This window comes from Mustela nigripes, chromosome 16, assembly GCF_022355385.1.
Source record: "Mustela nigripes isolate SB6536 chromosome 16, MUSNIG.SB6536, whole genome shotgun sequence".
In the NCBI taxonomy this organism is placed as follows: domain Eukaryota; kingdom Metazoa; phylum Chordata; class Mammalia; order Carnivora; family Mustelidae; genus Mustela; species Mustela nigripes.
The window spans coordinates 56,846,440-56,866,322 of record NC_081572.1 but is presented as its reverse complement, the minus strand read 5'-3'; the positions used below and the strand labels follow the sequence as shown (position 1 = coordinate 56,866,322).

General features: G+C 53.6%; 1 protein-coding gene across 3 annotated transcripts in view; it reads right to left on the bottom strand.

Moving 5' to 3' along the window:
- PIK3R5 (phosphoinositide-3-kinase regulatory subunit 5) overlaps positions 1–14,814 on the bottom strand; it is a 70,604-nt gene extending 55,790 nt beyond the window's left edge. For 2 of the 3 annotated variants that reach the window (XM_059380620.1, XM_059380621.1), the window contains exon 1: positions 14,665–14,813. The gene's annotated coding sequence lies outside the window, so the exon portion shown is untranslated. Of the gene's footprint in view, positions 1–14,664 lie in introns of all 3 variants that reach the window. The other variant, XM_059380622.1, reaches the window with a different exon arrangement.
- Positions 14,815–19,883: the final 5,069 nt, after the last annotated feature.

The window sequence follows — 19,883 nt, the reverse complement described above, 5'->3', positions numbered from 1 at the left end:
GTGCCCCTGCATCACCAAGCGATGGCATCACTAAGACACAACACCTGTTTCCATGGTTCCAGAGACCTGCCTGCTCCCCACAGCAGTGATTGGGGGTGGGGGAGAAGGGGACACAAGGCAAGAGGGACAGAGACAGAGACAGAGAGAGAGGGGATGGGCGGCAGGGGGAGGAAGGGTAGGGAGGAGTGAGGAGGGGGCTTGAAGGTCAGAGTTGACCACAAGTACCCCGAAAACGTCCCGGGCCTGGGACCGATGAAAGAAGTTCGAAAACAAAAACAGAAAAGTCAAAATGCACACCAGCAGCCCCAGTGTTTCCTGTTTTTCTAACAAATCACCAATGATTTCCAAGAAAAGCAAGCCGTGCTGCGCTCGGCCCCAGGCACAGCCGCAGAATTTGCACATCTGGCCTGTGCTTCGAGAGCGCCGCGCACCCCGGGGCACAGGATGTGGGGGACAGAGAGGGCTGCAGCTCCGCGGTGCACAGGGGCAAGGGGCCGGGAGCCCTGGGGCATCCTCTCTGCAGGAAGACCCCAGGGCCTTGCAGACCCGTTGGGGGGTCTGTGTGTCACGTGGGGGGTGTCACGTGGGCGGGCTTCCCCAGGCCTGTCGATTTCTCTGAGGATTTCCACGCTGGTAGTGCAGGGGCTTCGGGGAGACCCCGTGGGGCCAGGTTTCCCCTACAGGAGGGCTAAGCTCCCCAGGACTCAAGTTTCCCCCATCCCCCCCATGAGGTCGTGGGCTCTTTCGAAAGCCCCCAAGAGGGAAGTGCAGACCCCAGAGCTGGGCTGAGGGTCAGCCCCCTTCTCACCTCCCCAGGAAGCACACCCTGCCCCTGCCTGCCCACCGCTCCGCGAAAACCCAGCTTCCCCTGGAGAGCCTCTCTCCGGCACCCCTTCCCACGACCCAGCCCTCTTCCCTCCTTACCCCTTAGCACAGCCACCTCTGCCCACTCCTGTGGCTCACCCACAGCTGATGCCCCAGGCCCTGAGCGGATAGAAGCCTCCTTCCTGGACAGCCGTTGCAGCGAGAGGAGGGGGTCTGCGCAGATCCAGCCTGTGGACCGATGAGCCCCCCAGCAGCCCCAGTGGGGTCAGAATCAGCCTGTGGGTGGGAGTCACGGATGGAAGGCAGGCAGGGGTGCCCCACCTCTATCTGCCTTTGACCTTACTCCTCTTTGGCTGCTAAACCAGGGAACAGAGTAATCCTTAGTTTGACCACACACACACACACACACACACACACACCCCTTTTGCTGAACCATTTGAAAGTTAGCTGCATTCCCCAACCCGAAGGCACCATTACCACACTGAGCTAAAACATAACTACGGCCCAAGGATCGTCGGCCGCACCCCAGGAGCGCTCGTACTTTGCAGAGCACAAGATCTGTGCCTGACTCCCCAGCATCCCCAGGCGCATCCCCATGCCTGGGGGTGGGGGGGGCCTCATCCCTGGGGCCTAGGGGTGGGCAGCCGTGGAGGGGGGGCGCTGGTCTCAGCAACCACCTTTGCCTGGGAGATTATGCTGGCCGGGGTGCCCAGGAAATACGTGAAATTCCTCCACAGCCCGTGACAACACAAAATGAGAATTCTTCCCCAGGGAAATGGAAGGGACATGACAAGGCTGTATTTTCCCAAGATGGGGTCACCCCATCTCCCATCCTCTTCCATGGAGCAGGCTTGTCCCTCGCCCATCAAGACATGGAGACTGAGCGGGCGTGTGACTGCTTCACCTGACTGATGACAGCAGACGCGACAGTGTGTGGCTTCTCGAGCTAGGTCATAGAGCGGAGCCTTCCTGCCTCGTTTGCTGGAAGCCTTGCACTTGGTGCTTGGAGCAGTCGAGCAAGAGACCTGACCAGCCCCTGGAGGTTGCCATGACAGGAGGAAGCCCTTAGGGGGTATCCGACCTAAATTCATTCACTCAAAGAAAAACTTCCCTTATCAAGCAATTGAGACCACAAGATATTTTGCTCGATGCTGTGGTAGATATAAATATGACTAATACGTTGCCCTTCGTTTCAGATACTGAACTCTGCTGGTGCCAGCCTGGAAGGTGCCACCTCCCAGGGGCTCGAATGACCACAGCCAACACATCACGCATGCTCCTGCCCCAGGACCTTTGCACTTGCTGCTTCCTCTGCTGGAGTGCTCTTCTCCCAGATGTCTGCCAGGCTCATTCCCTCCCCTCTGTCCAGTGTTTATGTTATGTTCTCAAGGAGAGCTTTGGGCAAACCCCACCCCTGGCACACCCTGTTTTATTTTTCCCACCTCTTACCACCAACGGACACACCATACATATTACTTGTTATTTATCATACTTGCTGCCTGTCCTTTTCCTCCAGCCCCACAAGGGCCTAGAAGAGTGCCTGGCACATGTTTGCTGGATGAACGAATGCACAATGAATGGGAGGAGGGAAGGGTGAGGAGATTTCAGGGCTGACAAAAGAAGAGAGATGGACAGGGCATTATGCAGAACTCATGTGACTGAGATATGGATGCCACTTTTCTTGTGTGAATCATCAACCTGAGATCCACAGCAGGGCCCTGGGATGGTGGTGTGCTCCCCCTGCACAGCAGCTGGAATGTTTCCTTAGGTTAAAATCAAGCCAGCTAATAAACTGTCATTCCTCTGATCATCTGACGTTTTGGAAGCATGATTCCTAGGACATATGTCAAAGACAGAAGGGAGGTCCCCAAGAGAGAATGAACACAGGAGAGCAGGAGTGAGCATGTCAGGAAAGGAAGGCTTGTGAAAAGCACCAAGGACACCAAAAAGGGTCTGTAGAGTTATTTTCAGAATAACCCCAGCCTGGGGATAAGGTTAGCCACTCCAGGCTGGTGGGGCAGTAGTTACAGGTGATCTAGAGAAAGGAGAACCACTCACCTGCCTACTTCCTCCATCACTTTCTCAAAGAGAACGGTCATCCTATTGGAAAGTAGGGATCAAAGAGAGCTGACTTAACCAACAGCAAGCATGTGTTCAGGGTCTGCTATGGGAGGGTCTTAGTAGGCACTGGGGATCCAGAAAGCTCAAGGAGCTTGTGGTCAGATGGAAAGAGGGGATCCTGAGAGGTCACCATGCACAGCGATAGAACCATCACCAACAACAATGATAAACACAAACCAGACTAGAAAAACAGGCACGAGACTTGATTGACTCTCTCTCTCATGAAAGAGGCTCTCCAAATGGCCAATAAACATGAAAAGGTACTCAATTTCATTAGTCACAAGGGAAATGCAAATTCAAACCATGATGCAATACCGCCACATACCCACCAGAATGGCCCAAATGAAAAACACAGAAAACCCTGTTTGTGAGGTTGTGAAGCACCTTGAAGCCTCACAGCTGCAGGTGGAGAAGGTGAAAATCAGGACAGCTGCTTATCAAATGGAAAGCCAGTTACCAGTACCCACTCAAGTGTGACCTGTGCTGGCCCATGACACAGCAATTCCACTCCCAGACCTTTACTCAAAGGACACACAGCACAAAGTTCAGAGCAGCACCATTCCTACTGGACTGTACCCAATGAGTGAGACATCCAGCGGAGGATAACACCAGACAGGTGCAATAGGAACTTGGTGGTGGGAGAAGGCTTCTCGGAAAGAGTAATTCCCAGACAACTTTTCAGGAAGGAACAACTGCCCTGGGATTCAGGCACAGCCGTGGGAAGAGGATAGAGGTGAGATTCAGGCATGGCTGTGGGAAAACGGACAGAGGTGGGACTCAGGCACAGTGGTGGGAAGATGGATGGAGGCAGGATTCAGGCATGGCGGTGGGAAGATGGACAGAGGCAAAAGCCATGAGAAAGCATGATTCCTTTAGGGAAGGGCAGGAGACCAGCTCCACTGGAGGATAAAGTATGACACAGGGCACACTGGAAAATTTTGCCTCATGGGGTGAGGTGGCAGATGGGAATGGCCTTGGATAGCAGGCTACGTGTTAAGGGTTTATTCAAGGGTCTTGTGTGGCCATTGTCAAACCTTCAACCAGCACGTGACACATCAGCCTTGGGATTCAGATGACCACACCAATGAAGGGGTGAGGGGGAGACCAGGGGAGAGACATCTGCCACAGAGGGCTCTGAAGTCATATAGAGAGTTTGCTGCTTAAAAAGGAGCTGAGAATCGCAGATGAGGACAGACACATCTCCAAGTCATAAGGAAACCAGAGTCTGTGAAAGGGGACTGCTATCGATCATCTTTAAAGAATTGAAGAAAATGAAAGATGTACAAGAGAAAATAGAGAGCAAGACAGACAAAGACAGAAACAGACCCTAGAAATGGCTGTCCCAATTTCAGAGAATATCAAAAGCATAGGATCTACAGAGCCACAATCTCTGAGCTGGCCAGCCCCCTGACAGAGCTCTCTGCATGCCATCAAAGGCAGTTTGGGAACACCCAGGAGAGGACCCAGGGATCCCCAGGGGCTGGAATGGCCTCACCAACAGTAATACAAGAAAATACATGAAAGCAGCATCTCTGGATTTGAACGAGTCCTGCAGGAGCCTTGTGAGAATTTCGAAAAGCGTGAGCTGAAGGAGGACACAGAGGGATTCCCCATTGGCTCACTAACCAAACTAAAAGGGTGTTGAGGATCTGCATCTGCACTCTGTTTTGGCCCTTGAAAGCATGCCATTTTTCAACACACAGCTCAGTAGCAGAAGGACATTTACATCGTCACATAGGCACCACTGTCATCTGTCTCCAGAACTTCATCTTCCCAAATGGACACTCCACACCCATGAAAGGCTAACTGCCCAATTCCCCTCTTCCTATTACCAGCTGCTAGTAACCACTGGTTGTCTTTCTGTCCCTCTGAGTTTGATGACTCTGGGATCCTCATATTCGGGGAATCATACCATACTGCTTCTCTTGTGACTGGCTTATTTCACCTCATATAAGGTCTTTAAGGCTCATCTATACTGGAACATGTCAGAATTTTACTCCCTTTTGAGGCTGACTAATATCCCATCGCATGTATATGCCACATTGTATCCACCCTTCATCTGTAGATGGACATTAGGGTAGATTCCAGCTTTTGATAGAGTGCCATTTTTAAAGGGTTTTCAAAAGAGCTCAGAAGGCATGCTTGCCACACAGCAGAAGGGATAAAGGAACTTTATATGATAGAGAAGATTCAGAAAGACCTCAAACTAGTGGGGTCCAAACGTGGATGAGACTCCTAATTGTCCTCCTACATCCTTTTTTCTTTCTTCTATAATAATATAATGTTTGGGTATTTTAGATTACATTTACCAGATTCTCTTGTAGTCAGGTGTGGCCATGTGGCTATATTCTGGCCATCAATACAGGTATATATTGAAGAATGCAATTTCTACATCATGCCTTTGAAAGGAAGAGGCATGCCTCGTTCCTTCCCTTTCTTCCTCTTGCTAGCTGGAATGCAGATATGATGGCCATTGCTAGGCAGCCATTATGCACCATGAGATGAAAGCCACATGGTCAGGCAGACAGATCAACAAGATGGAAGGAGCACAGATTCCCAACCTACGAACCTGTCACATAAAGTCTGGATGACTTATGCTCAGCCTATTACATGAGAGCATACACCTCCTCTACGGCGAGCCCATTTCTGTGTATCCCCCACAGAGACTGACTTATGTAAAGGTCAGCCATTCTTTGGAGCAGACTGGGTTGGCCAGCTAATACTGAAGCAATTCAAGTTCAGAGGGTATGGTTTCGAGAGACTCTCCTACTGGTTCGGTAGACAGGACCATGCAAATACAGCCTAGACTAACAAAACTTGTCCTCCTGAAATGAGATCAGATGGTTTTGTGAACAATTACATTCCCAAGGCATACCTATGAAGACAATAAAGATCAGTGATTTCCTGGGATGGTAGAAAAGGAAGAAATAAATAGGCAGGGTACAGAGGAATTCTAGGACATTCAAAATGCTCCATATAAGATTACAGTGATGGCTATGGGTCACTATTCATTTACCAGAACTCAAAAAAAGCCCAACACCAGGAGTGAACCCTGAGGCATTTGGGGGTGACTGTGATGTGTCAACAGAGGTTCATCCTTGGATAAAAAGGTACTATCCAGTGGATGATGCTGAGAACAAAGGAAACTATGCATGTGTTGGGGGGGGATTATACAGGAAATCTCTGCACCTTCTTCCCAATTTTGTTGCAAACCTGAAATTGCTCTCAAGAATTAAGTCTTTATTTTAAAAAAATGATAATCCCGTTGCCGCCTCCATCCACTGGGCAGGTTGTAGGAGTAACAGGCAATGAGTAATCCCTGACCTTTGAAAGCACTGAATGGGGAGGAAGACAGGGGGGAAATCGGACTCTGAGAGGCTGAGCAGTGGACCCAAGGTGAGACTGTCCCAATCCAATCCCTTCAACAGAGCCCATACGGGAGCCCTGATGGGGAGCAGCCGGCAGACGGAACCTTGGGCCAAGAAGGGGCATTCTCCGCCCACCTTGGGGCAATGCTGCATACTGCCTTGGGGCAGGGGGAGAACAGGAGAATGGAGAGTGGGTGGCACCTCCTTCTTTATCCACAGCCTCCAACATAGGGCCATGCAGTCTTGAGGGCCTGCTTCTGCCAACTCCCACAAGTCCCAGCACCTTGTTTTTCCAGCTGACTCGGGAATCTTCTAGAACCTTGTAGTCTTCTCCCAACCCCACACAGCTAGCACCGCACAACCCTGAGCTCCTTAGCATCACTAGCTAAGAAATGTGTTTTCTGGACCCTCCCCAAGGCCACGCCCTCAAATCACCTCCCTCGGCCAACTTCTGCCTCTCTAATGTAGGGGTTTTATGACCAATTTCTTTCAAAGTCATGCCCTTGCTTTTCGTCCTTCCTTTTTGTCTTAGAGCACCTTATCCCCAAACCAGTATCATCACGCCATGCCCTGCAGGCTGATGTGACGTCACGAGAGTCCTCTGCACTTCTGCCCTGCTGCTGGCCAGCTCATGGATTTGGAGGAAGAATTCACTGCAGAAAACATCTTCGGGGCATGAGAAGTCAGGTGGCTGTGGTGAGCCCCATCTCTGATTACCTGCTTGCTAGAGAGGGAATGCCAGAATATTCCTATCCCCAGGGCCACCAAAGTCCAGGGCACCTTAACAGACCCATCCAGATGCTGCTGTAGGGTCGCAGGCACAGTAGGGAATCCTGGACGCAAGCCCCTTGTGCTCTTCTGTGGGTGGTCCCAGGCTGCGAGGGGGTGCCCAGGGCCACTGGCACAAATGTTTGGGGAGGCAGGCAAGGCCAGTCTCAGCCCCCTCGGCCCTTTTCTCGGGGGGCAGGGGGAGTGGTGTCACTGCCCAAGTTGGAAGGATCGGGATAGGCGGGTTCTCTCTCCTGGGGAGTCTTTCCCACTGTTCTCTCCTCCCCAGAAAGCTCTCTTTCCTCTCCAAAGCATTACTCCCTTTCAAAGGGGGGAGAAAAAAAAAGAAAGGGAAGAAAACCCGAACCTCATCGTCCGTCGTCCGTTGCTTGCTCCAACCCATCCCCCTGCTTGGGAGTGACCCAGGGGAGTCTCTAAAGGGTTCCTCCTCGACTAGCAGACCCAGGTTCAAGAACAATGCTTTATAAGCCATAAATGGCGATATGCAAACTAACATTGGTTACTGGTAGTATTTGACTTTCTCCCGATTTAAAAACTTGAGTTCTATGCCTCCCTCGGCCTCCTCCAGGGTCAGTATGGCCCGGCCCCCTGGGGAAGGTTGCAGAATCGCCAGAAATCCTCCCAGCATTTCTCCCCCCCTGAAAACGGGGCTCCTGATTGCCCCACAGCCCGCCAAGCAGGCAGGGACAGGAAGCTCCTCTATCTTGTAAACATCGTGTCGCAAACAGACACTTGACTTCCCTAGGTCCCTGTAGAGAAGTGGCCCCAGGTCTGGGAGTGACTTGCGTGGGGCTGGCTCCCCGGGGCTTCCCCACCGTCAGACTTCCAGAACGGCTTGTCTTAAGTCTGACTCACATGGAGGGCGGACACAGGTTCCCAAGGAGAGGGTTCTCTGCATGTGAGGTTTGCCAGGGCCCCTGGGGCCTGGGCGGACCCCCCCAGAGGGGGACATCTGCCTTGTTGTCCAGGAAGGCAAAAACACAGTATTTTTGCTCCTTCGGATGCACTACAGAATCCAATGCAGTTCCTGGAGGGCGCAGTCCCTGGGTCGCAGGAGGACTGAACCCCACGAGATCTCAGATGGGGGTGTTAATCACCTGTCACCCAAGGCTGGGGCCCCAGGCTTCCTCTGTGCAGCGGCTCAACCAGCCAACACGGACAGGGCATGCCAAATCCTGGCCCGCTGGGCACTGGGGAGAAGGGGCTGAACATGACAGCTGGGGGTGGGGGGGTCTCCTCATCGGGAAGATGGGGGAGAGGCAAGAATGCACATTAGGTACTGGAGAAACTGAGGCTGGCAGCCTGGCCAGAGGAAGGGGTACACATTCAGGGGGAAAGACTCCAAGAGCCGGACTCAGGGTTGACATCTGAATGTCCACCAAGGACTCTGGGCTTTCCCTGTGAGGCAGGGCATCCCCAGAGGCTTCCAGAAGCTTCCGAGACTGGTGGCGAAGGGGTTTTTGTAGGAAGAGTCTGCTGCCAGAGCAAGGAAGGCCCATGGGCGGGATTGTGGGGACAAAAGCTGAATGACGTGTGGCAGAGTGCGCAGTGGGGAAGTGAGAGAGGCCAGGACCCCAGGCGGCGCCATGACATGGGCCGGGGAGCGGAGAACGGGAAGATGGAGGGAGGACCCAGAGGTGACTCCAAGGTTTCATGTCTGGGAGGCTGTTGTCAGCAGAGACAAGAATGGGGAAGTCCGCAGAGGAAGCCCACTTTGTGGGTGAGGAGCTGGGCTCCTGACAGGGGGTGAGCTTGACATAGTGCGAACAGCAGGCCTGGGCTTGGAGATACACCTGCCGGAGAGGGACACGGACGTGCCCGGGGATGGCTGGGGAAGGAGGTGCAGGCGGGAAGAGATAAAGCTCCAGGGGAGCTGTAGGCATCAGGGGTCTCGGAAACTCCGGGGAGCCCTACCAGCTGGGATGCAGCCACTGGAATTCACCATCAGGCAGCTGCCAGTGACCTTGGAGGGAGCCGTCCTATAGAGAAGGCTGGGTGGAAGGAGGCATGGCGCAGCCAGGGGCTGAACGTGGCACCCGCCCAGGAAGGTGACCCTCCACGTAGGGCTTGATGGGTGTCCTTCCCCAGCTGTTGGAAGGAGCTAAGAACAAGATAGACCCTCCCACAAAAGCCCATGCTTCAGCACAGGGTGTGGGCGAGGGTCTCCTGCCCTGGATGGTTACACTTTTCTGACCCCCAAAGCGGCCTTGCTTGGGAGGAACAGGCTGTGGGATTTGTGGGGGAACTGGGCAACGTTGGGATTTTGTCTGTTCAAGGCCACCGAACTCCTTAAATTCAAATCCCATTCTCAGAACTACTGATCTGTATTCAACCCGTCAGACACAGCCGCTAGGATTTGGAGAACTAGAGACCTGGGAACGGAGCAGCCTTGGCCTCCTTTCTCACGGCAGTCCTGCCTACACAGGACGTGTATTTCCCCTGAATGCTTCCCCCTGACAGGGAACTCATTACCGCAAGGCCACCCAGTCTGCTGTTGATCTGTTCTGAATTTGTCCTCGATGCTCCCTGTACCCAACTTGAGGCCCCTTTAGGTCTTGTTTTTGGTTTCCTGGGGACCGGTCCTCACGGAGCAGGCTGCCTTCGCCTTTTCCCCGGGACGCTGCCCTCCAAACATGTGGAGATGGATACGACTTGTCCCCAGGGCCCTCTTCTTCAAGGAAAGCCTCTCGGCCTCTTTGGCATGACGTCATCACCGTCTTGGCTATTGCATCTGCGTAGGACATGGTTTCTCAGCATCCCCGGCAGGCACGGCCCCTGGAGCGGAATGGGGCCACCCCGTTGCTAAAGAGCACGGGAAGCAAGGGCTCAGAATTCGTGGCTGACTGCTGGAGGCCAAGAATCAAAGCAGGGAGCACAGGTATGTGTGTGGAAGGCTCAGGAAGGGAGACAAGGAAGGGATGACAGCCCCCAGAGGCCAGGATGCACAAGCAGAGGGACTCAAGACCAGAGCCTTTATCCTGACTTTCCAGGCACAGAGCACTCCCCTGCTCCGGCTGCCAACCCCAGGGTACAAGAGATGAGTCTATCCCCAAATCACTCAGCAGAGCTTCACTCCAGTGACGACAGCGGGACAGAGACGGATGAGGAGGGTTGACCTTACTCAGGAGTAAGGATGCCAAAGTCCGAAAGAGGTTCCGAGCAGGTCAAACCTGGCACTGCTTGGAAAGAATAAAATACCTTGACCAGACAGACAGAGTTTGCTCTAGAAATGCAGGACGGGCTCAATCCAAGGAGCTAATGACATCATGTGTGACACAAACCTCCAGCAAGGGAAAAGGCTACAAGAGCATCTTGGTAGACGCGGAGGGAAGTAGTCTACAGACTTCCCTCCCATTCATGCTTCCAAAAGTCCTTAGTCATGAGGAACTGAAGGAAACCTCCTTCACACGGGACACTTGACCGGACCCACGTATCAGAGAAACAAAGCCCCGGGCTCGGGCCGGTCCCTGGGCACTCCGGGAGCCGGGACCATCTGCAGCGCTGGCCAGGACGGAGCAGAGGGCTTCTTGTAAGAACGTCGGTAGCAAAAGTGATGCTCTTTTGTCATCTTGAAAATGGCCTGAATTCAAGACTTGATGAGAAATTCAGAAAGCATAAGCATGGTGGGTGGGGGGAGGGGGTGCAGAGAACGGTCAGGAAGTTCACCCCCTGTACCCACCCCCACCACACACATTTGGGTTTTTTTAAGATTTTATTTATTTATCAGAGAGAGAGAGCACAAGCAGGGAGAGGGGCAGGCAGAGGGAGAAGCAGGCTTCCCATTGAACAGGGAGCCCGATGCGGGACTCAATCCCAGGACCCTGAGATCATGACCCGAGCCAAAGGCAGACGCATCACCGACTGAGTCACCCAGGCGCCCTGAGCCTGACCATTTATGCAAAACTTTGAAAGAGAGAGGGAGGGAAATTATGTATGTACGCGGACGCACACGGACTTCATGGTTCTGGGAGGAGAGCTCTGGGTGGACAAGGAGAATGTGGGGGAGGAGGGTGACCAGATAGCAGAAAACCAACCTTTCTTAACCCTGTAAGGGCAGTGGCTCCGGATAGGGACAGAACGCAAGCCCAGCGGACAGTGGCACACAGGGGCTCCCGTTGCTGCTGGGCTACAGAGGCGGAGGCCTCCTGCCAGAAGCCCACGGAGACAGCGGTGACACATGCTCCCTGCTGATGATCAGGGCGGAGGAAAAGGGAAGCACCAGTTATAGCACTGATGGCCTCAAGGGCTGAGCGCCTGCTCTATGCTGCACAGCTATGCCTGGGCCCAGCGACCTTGCTGTGATCCACATTCCTGTGTCTCTCTGCCTTGGATCTCTTGGGTCTCACGGTGAATAGAACTTCACTAGGGAAAGCCTTTCCTTCACCCCCCCAAGCTACAGGGGAGCTCCCTTTGTGTAAAATCACAGGCCCTGCTAATTCTCACCATTGTGGTGATGGGAAGCGGGTCGAAGTCCTGGCCGCCTGACGAATCACACACGGGCAGGACACTGTGTGGCTTGGGACGCCCAGAGGGAGCCCAGCCCTTGCCCTGCACACAGAAGGTGTTCCGTGAAGAAATGTGCTGAGCCGGGGAAAGGAAGGTGGGAGCTCAGGAAAGGACTGCAGAGAGCACCTGTTACACACCCGTCACACGCCTCCACGCACATGAGAACGGACATCCCCAGGGACATGCGCGGATGGACCCAAAGTCGTGTACTTGGCGGTGCAAGAGACTGGCAGGAACAAGGCCAACCAAGTATGGGAGGCAGAAGCCCAGACGCCACCTTCTGCCCTCACACCCCAGCCCCTGCCCCCAACAAGGAAACCACACAGCCTCATTTGCCTGGGTCAACAACAGCAGCCAGAAGACTCCAGAGGACACGAAAATGAAAAGCACACCCCTCCCTCCTGACCCCACCCTCCTGCAGGCGGGCAACTCCCATTATTGGCCTGCATGGACTTCAGGCCTCTGACATCTTGGGGAGCGGAGCGGGGGTTCACGGTGACAGCTTAACAGCCACACAGAGGGTCAGGTGGCTCAGGTGAGCAAGCCAACACGCTGCTGGTCAGACACTGTAGGCCAGAGTGGTCGGTGGTCGGCAGGAGGACACACAAGGTGTGGGGAGGACAGGGTGGGTGGCCAGGGCTGGGGAGTGGAGAGCCAGTGGAAGAAAAGACGTCAAAGATGATGAGGTTTGAATGGGGGGATGGAGTCACAGTCCACTGGGCGGCAGAGGAAGGGAAGAGCAATATACGGAGAAGGAAGAGCGGGTACAAAGGCACTGGGGTTTGCCCGAGCCTCTGGAGAGACAGCAGCAGGGTGGCCCTGAGTTGGCTGGTGGGAGACCTGGCTAGCCATGCCAAGGAGTACAAGCCTTCTCCAGGGTGTGGTGGCAGGTCTGAAGGGTTCACAGTCAAAACTCATGCTCCGATTTGTTGCCTTATGTGATCATGGCCATGGGAGCAAGGCTGAGCAGGGAGCTGGTGTAAAGCTGGAAACTACTGCCCCAACCCACCAGACCCAAGAAGGACCCAATGCCTGCTCTGAGCCACCAGTTACCCACTGTGTCCTCACACTCAGCCCCCACCATGCTACAGCTCTATCGCCCTTATCCAGAAGGCACCTCACTGAAACCCCTGGTTATCCAGAACCCGGCCATGAGCCTGGAAGCAAACAGAAAAGACACCATGGTGGGCCACCACTCATGCCCCCAAAATCACTATTCTGTGCATTGCCAAAAAAGAAATATTGCTGTCCGTTGTCAAGGTAAGATGCATCTTGATTTCCAAATCATTAAAATGTAAAAACACATATGTCTTCAATCCCCAGACTATCCTAACACGTCATGTGTTTGCTCTAGGAACATCTCATCTTCCCTTGGGGACAAGTCAGTGTAACCCCTCCTGTGTTCCCTCCCATACACATCTACACCAGACGCTCCCCTGAGTGACTGCTTATCACTCTCTGGCCTCTCTAGAAGTTTCCCCTTTTAAGACACTGTGATCCAGACCTTGAGCCCACCCACAGCTGAGCCAACCAAGACTCTGGCTCCCAGCAATCCCACAGGGCTGGCCAGGTGAGCCCACTGGGCGAGCCTCTTGGAACGAAGGCAGAGTCAGCAAGGACTTGGGGACAGAAGATAATCATCTCCCTCTTAAGCTGGAGATGTTGGGGAGGGGGTACTTAAAATCCCAATGAGGCCTAGCATACAAAGACCCCAAGCCTGCCTGTCCCAACAGTCCTGGGTGCTTATGCTTTAAAAGGCAAGGAAGGGTCTCCTGAAAAGAGAGGTACCCAGAAAAAGAGAGGTTGACCATTGGAAACCTTCTTTGTCTTCCTGGATGCACAGGGCGGTGGGCCCGCTGAGGAAGCAGGGAAGCTCCTGATCTGCAAACTGGTGTTCTGCAAACACCCAGGAAGCAGCTCCATGTGCAGCTCGAATTGTCACACTTTTCTCATGGAATCTCCCCACAGCCCTGGGGAGGCCACTGTTAGAGCCCATTTTACAGAGAGGGCAATGGGGCTGCGTGGGGAAGGGGCAGAAGATGCTCAAGGTCACACAGCAAGACCCCGGGGGCGGCAGCTCAAGTCTCCTTTCCACATGGCACAGGGTTCCCCCACAATGGCTCCAGCGCCTCCCTAAAGGAGCTTATTCAAACTTTAGAAAACTACAGATTGCAGACCTCGGCCCCCGCCCCGTCCCTCCCGAAGAACGTGGCTGGGGCCTGGGGGCTGTGTGCTGTGACAAGCTCTGGGAACCAGCGCCTCACCAGGTGGCCCAGGCCAGGAGGAAGAGTGCTGGCGAGAAGATGCGGCGACCACCGGAGGGAGGAAGGTGGCGTGATCCAGAAAGGGGCCTTCCGGGCAGACCTGGCCTACTTTTAGCCCTCATTTCGCCCAAACCCACCCCTCCGCTCTGCTCTGAGGCTTTTAACTCACTTGATACCACATCCTGCCGCTTTCATCTCGCGTTCCTTTTCCCTCCGAACCATCCAACCACGGCCTTCCTCCTGCTGACCCGCACCTCTCGCTAATTTACTCCCGGGGCCTGGGCTGGGCCAGCGCGCGGGCACACGCACACCTGAACACACGCGCACACACCTGCACGCACGCACCCGCGGACTCACGCGGGGACACCCAGGTGTAAACACGGCTCCTGCCACCGCGCCCACGAGCGGTGCTGCAGAAGCGCGGCCGGAGCCGGGGCACCCCCGCGACGCCAGGGTCCTGGCGGCGACGCCCACGCTCATCGCGACCGTCCCCAGGCGGAGCGACGCGGGCTCCTGACCCCGACTCGGGCCGGTCTTCGGGAGAGGAGGGAGGACGCGGCCACACGCACGGCCCCGGCGTTCTACAGTGTCCCCCCCGGGGCGCCCCTTCTGTCTCCGGGAGTACCGGGACGGCCGGTCGCGGCCCCGCGTGTCCCCGGGCCCGGACACAGCAGGACTGCCCAGCCCGCCCGCGGCGGACGCCGCTCTCAGAGCCCACTGCTCCCCGACGGTGCCCACGCTCCTCTCCCCGCACCTCCCCGCGCGCCCTCCCCGCCCGCCCGGCCACGCACCTGCAGTCCCAGCCGGGCGCCGAGCCCTTCTCCAGCGGCTACTCCCCGCGGCTCGCGTGCGGTCCGGACCAGGCGCCGGTCAGGATCCGCGCGGTGAGTCTCAGCACCCGCCCGGGCTGCACTCGGACCGCGGGCCAGGGGGCGGGTCGGGGGCGGGGCCATGCAGGTGGGCGGGGCCATGCGGGGTGGGGCTGGGGGCGGGGTGGGGCTGGGGGCGGGGCGGGGCGCCCAGCGGGTCTCTAGCGCCACCTGGCGGCTGGGGCGCGCGGGCAAGGGGCCAGCCGGCCCACGCATCCTCCGAGCCCCTCTGGCCCAGCGCAGCGCCGGAGCCGCGGCCCCAGGGTGGAGCGCGTCGGTCCTGGAAGGGACAGGCCCCGTAGGTGGACGGCCGCGGCCGGAGGGGCCCCGAGCGCCACCGACCCCCCGGGAGTCAGGTGCGGTCGTGTCCCGGGGAGCGGAAGCGCGGCCTCGGCCCCGCAGGAAGGGTGGGCGGAGCCGGGGGGAGGCTTGGGGTGGGGGCTTCGGGGAAGGAGGAGAAAGGGGAAGCTCCGTCGAGCTGCTTCCTTCTCTCGCGGCGACCCAGCGCCCCACTTCCTCCTCCTACTTCTATTTTCTTTGGGCGCTCTTAACCTTTACAATGCCTGCACCCCTGGTGCGCAGACGCGCGCGGGACCCCCAGCCTCCGGGCTGACTCCCCCCGCTCCCCCGCCGGTGGCTGTCACTCGGCCTTTTCTCAGCCCCCGAAGCGGGGGGAGGGGTCGTCTCCAGAGTCCAGACCCTATTCTTGCCCCTTCGGTTTCCCCCACAGACGCCGCCGCTAGGAAGAACTCCGCAGGGAATCGTGCCCTGTGCCTCGCTCCCACCCTTCCAAAATGGGGCTGGGGGAGGGGTTGTGCCGGCAGCCCTGGCGAGGCAAGAATAACCCTTGATTGCAGAATCGGCGCAGGGTCAGGCTGAAATTTCCACTTCCACTGTTGAATGGGACTCCTGTGTCACAACAGCTGTTGAAGGCGCCTGAAACTGGCCACAAGGTCGGACGTTACTGTGGGTCAGAAGCCACACCCCTACCTCAGGCTTTGAAAGATGTGAACACCAGTGACTTTTCTCTTCCTGACTCCCAAAATACCAAGAAAAAGCAACTTCCCCAAAGGCACAGAAACAGAAAGTACCCTCAGGCGAGCACGACGGTCTGGTTCTAGTCTGCAGTTAGGTCTGGAAGTGCTCTCAGAGCCCGTACTTGGATGCGTCATCCACCCCCCCAAACACACACATACACACACACACACACACACACGCACGCATGCCACCATGTCACAAATAAGGAACCCGAGCCCCAAAAGACTGAGAGGGCACGCTGAGGTCACACGACTTGATAAGGGTGGGCGCAGACTCTAGTCTCCCCAATCCCTACTCTTTTCCACCCCAAAAATAGGAGAAGGGGGAAGAGGGAGACAGCCCAGAGGTGGCCGGGGTGGGACGCTGGGGTGGCACTGCTCTGGAATCAGGAACTGAGTCGCCAGGATGGCACAGTGTAGCCCGGATTGACGTGTTGGGTGGTGAGGTCACTTGCAAGGGTCAGGAGACACCAGGGAAATTATGGCATCCTTGACTTCCTCTATGTCCCTGGTATCCTAAAACTGAAGGTGGAGGAAAGCAGAGTTGCCTGTCAGAGCTCACTGCCGGGGAGCTGAGCATGCCACAAAGCCCACTTAGTCTCATCCTGCATCCCCTGTGTTTGCATGCTATCCCATCCTCTCACTGAGCTCCCCCTGTGTCTCCCTGTCCTCAGAGGGCAGGCCACTGACCTGGAGATCTGGTCACCACCTGACACCTATTGGCCAGAACTTGCAACTACAGCCACTCAGACACATCTTCGACCTTCTTTCCTGCACCTCTCCCAAGCAACTGGTAAGACTCAAGGTGCCCTTGTCACTCGTGTGGCCCCTGATTACGTGATACTTTGTACAGCTCTCTGTTGTTGCTTCATTTAAAAATATATGTCTGGGGTGCCGGGGTCTCTCAGTCAGTTAAGCATCTGCCTTTGGCTCAGGTCATGATCCCAGGGTCCTGGGCTAGAGCTCTGCATCAGGCTCAACAGGGAGTCTGCTTCTCTCTCTCCCACTCCCCCTGTTCATGCTCTTTCTCAGTCAAATAAATAAATAAAGTCTATAAAAAATTAAATAAAACTATATGTCTCTCTGTAATCTCTCCTTTTCACTGTCTTGTGTTTTCAGAGGGGTCTAACCCATCTCTGCTTCCTCTTCTAATGTGTATCCTCAAGGCTCTGAAAATAATCACCAAGGAAACACGAAAACTGAATAAATCAAGTAAATGGAGAAGAGACAACATTTCCTTAGTGGTAGAATTTCAATGACTAAATGGAGGAGGAGTGGTAGAATTAGAAAATCGCCATTTGGCAGATGTCACAGTAAGAACTTTTGTAGGCACAAATCATCAGCAGATGCCCTTTGTGGTGGCCAAAGGTGTGATTATGAGTGGGTTATTTGCTTAGACTTCAAGTAGCTCCCCGTGAGACACATGTTCGCTTCAAAGGGAAGAATGGTAGCTTGGTAACAGAGACCAGGGAGAAATATACCTTAACCAAGTGAAAATATTGACGGTATCATAGCAAAGCATCGTCAATATCATTTACCTCTTGATTGGATGTGCTTGATTTCCATGGCATTCTGGTCAAAAGTGCCTTACCCCTGGGGGCACCTGGGTAACTCAGTTGGGTAAGCATCCAACTCTTGATTTCCACTCGGGTCATGATCTCCTGGGTCATGATTTCAGGGTCATGGGATTGAGTCCTGCATTGTTGGGTTCCCCACTGCTTGTCCCTCTCCCTCTGCCCCTCCCCACACTCACGTGTGCACACGTGCTCTCTCTCTCTTAAATAAGTAAATCTTTTTTTAAAAAAATACCTTATCTCAATCTAACCATAAGAAAACATCAGACTAAACCAAATTGAGGGACATTCTTCAAAATCTTCCAATGGCACCAAGGTCAGGATGCAGAAGACGAGGGGCAGTGTCACACAACAATAAAATGCAATGAGAGATTCTGGACTGGATCCTGGACCAAGGAAAAGGACATTAGTGGGTCCATCGGCAACATTTAAATAAATTCTATAGATTCATTAACAGTACTGTATCAATATTAATTTCCTGATTTCAATAATCATACTATGTTATGTTCTATCCTCATATTTAGGGAACCTGGTTGAAACTTTTATGGGAACTCTCTTTGCAACTTTTTTTGGTAATTCAAAAACTGTATCCATGTATACGCTTTAAAGAGCAAAAAAACAAATGTTCCAAATCTTACCAACACTTGAAAAACTTCCCCTTTCGTTTTCTGTTATTAAAACCTAAAAAGGAAACTATAGACCACTCTTCTCCACGATGCAGATATAAAAATCTGAAGTAAAATAAGCACAAACCGTATTCAGCCTTTAGTGAAAACAGTAATATGCCACGACAACGTAGGGTTTGTTCAAGGGATGCCAACATCCTGGGGGAGCCTACAGGAGTTTGGACATACTCAATGCCTCAGGTGGACTGGTTTGCCCAAAGCATCACTTATCAAAATTCACGGGCCTGTGTAGAGGGGTTTGTGGGTGGACCAGAAGGAGTGGCCTACAGTGGAAGTTCTAGAAGGTCAACATAGGAGAGGCTGACGCTCTGACTGATCGACTGCCATCCTAAAATTTAGATGGGATGTTTGGGGAGCAGATGGTGGATGTGGGGCCGACCCGCACGCCCCCTCCTTCCAAGCCTGTCCTTTGGTGTTGCCACCAATGGGACTGTGACCACTATACCTGGCCAGTCTCACAGCTTAGCATCTGGATCTGATGGGGAAAGAACTTCCCTCACAAAGAGCTGCTTCCTTTGGGGTCTTCCAACCTGGACACAGCAGGAGAAGAGCCAGGGGAGAGGGTTGGGAAGAAGCACACAGTGAAGGAGGCTTTGAAAGAAGCTGGAAGACTGGCACAGGGGCCAGGAGTTAGAGCGTCTCTGAGACCCAAGAGGTCAAGCTTATGGCGAGAAGGTGTTCATTTCCCATATGAGGGCATCACATGACGGCATTGTTTATACTCTGTGCCTCCTGAAACAAACCCCCCAAATTTCCCTCTTTTATTTTCCCCAGTTCAGTAAGATTTTCTTTCCCTACACACAGTATGGTTTCTTTTCTGGTGGCATCTTACACTGTGTTCTTCCAAGAGACACATTTTACGTATTAAACATATAGGAATATTCTTCACTTCCATACGTATACATATATATAGATAGATAGATAGATAGATATGTTTGCTCCCATTCCTCTTCAAGCCCATAACCCTCGTGGCTTCCTGTCTTTTTTCCACATTTGCTAGAGACATGATCACAAGAAATATTTCACCTTGGCCTAATCCCATTATCAGAAAAACTGCATGAATGCAAAACCAGCAATGGAACCTTGACCATGATGTCTAGGAAGCAATGGAATATGGAGAAAACAAGGTGTGGAAAACACACAAGTAAGCTGAAGGAGCCTATCTCCCGCCCCCACACAACACACACACACCGAGGGGGGCAGCTACAGTCCGCTGTGGGCATGTGGGATGCAGGACTGGTGTGGTCAAGGTTTTATAATTTTTAAAGAGAGATCAGAAATTAGAATTATTAATCTGAAATCTCTTGATTTTTAAATGCTGGCAGCTAATTCGATCTTTGAAAACTCTTGGCAGGCCAAACCAGACATGACCCTACTGAGTTCCAGTCTGTGACATCTGTTTTATATTACGCAGGTGGGAGCCGCACCAGTGAGACCTGAGTTATTTCTGTTAATGTGAGCTAATTTGTTCCCACTGGCTCTGGAGACACTTCGTTTATGGAAGGAGGGCCAACGTTAAAAGTTTATGAATGTTGTTCATCATATGAATGGGACACAGGAGAAAAGCCACATAACGACCCTAATAAGATGCACCCTGATGAAAATGCATAGTGACTGGGGAGAGAAAGTCTTTGTCAAGATGACAACTGTGTTGATCTCAGTCCAACAAACAGTATGATATCTGGTGAATGGAATGGAGAGCAAAGACTGTCCTTAACAGCAAAGACATTCCTGTGAAAATGAGAAAAACAAGCATGTCACTCCATGGGTGGTATCAATAATATTCTGAAAGTCAAGGGAAATCAGTAAGAGTCAAAAAATGAATAAGATAAATAAATTCGGGG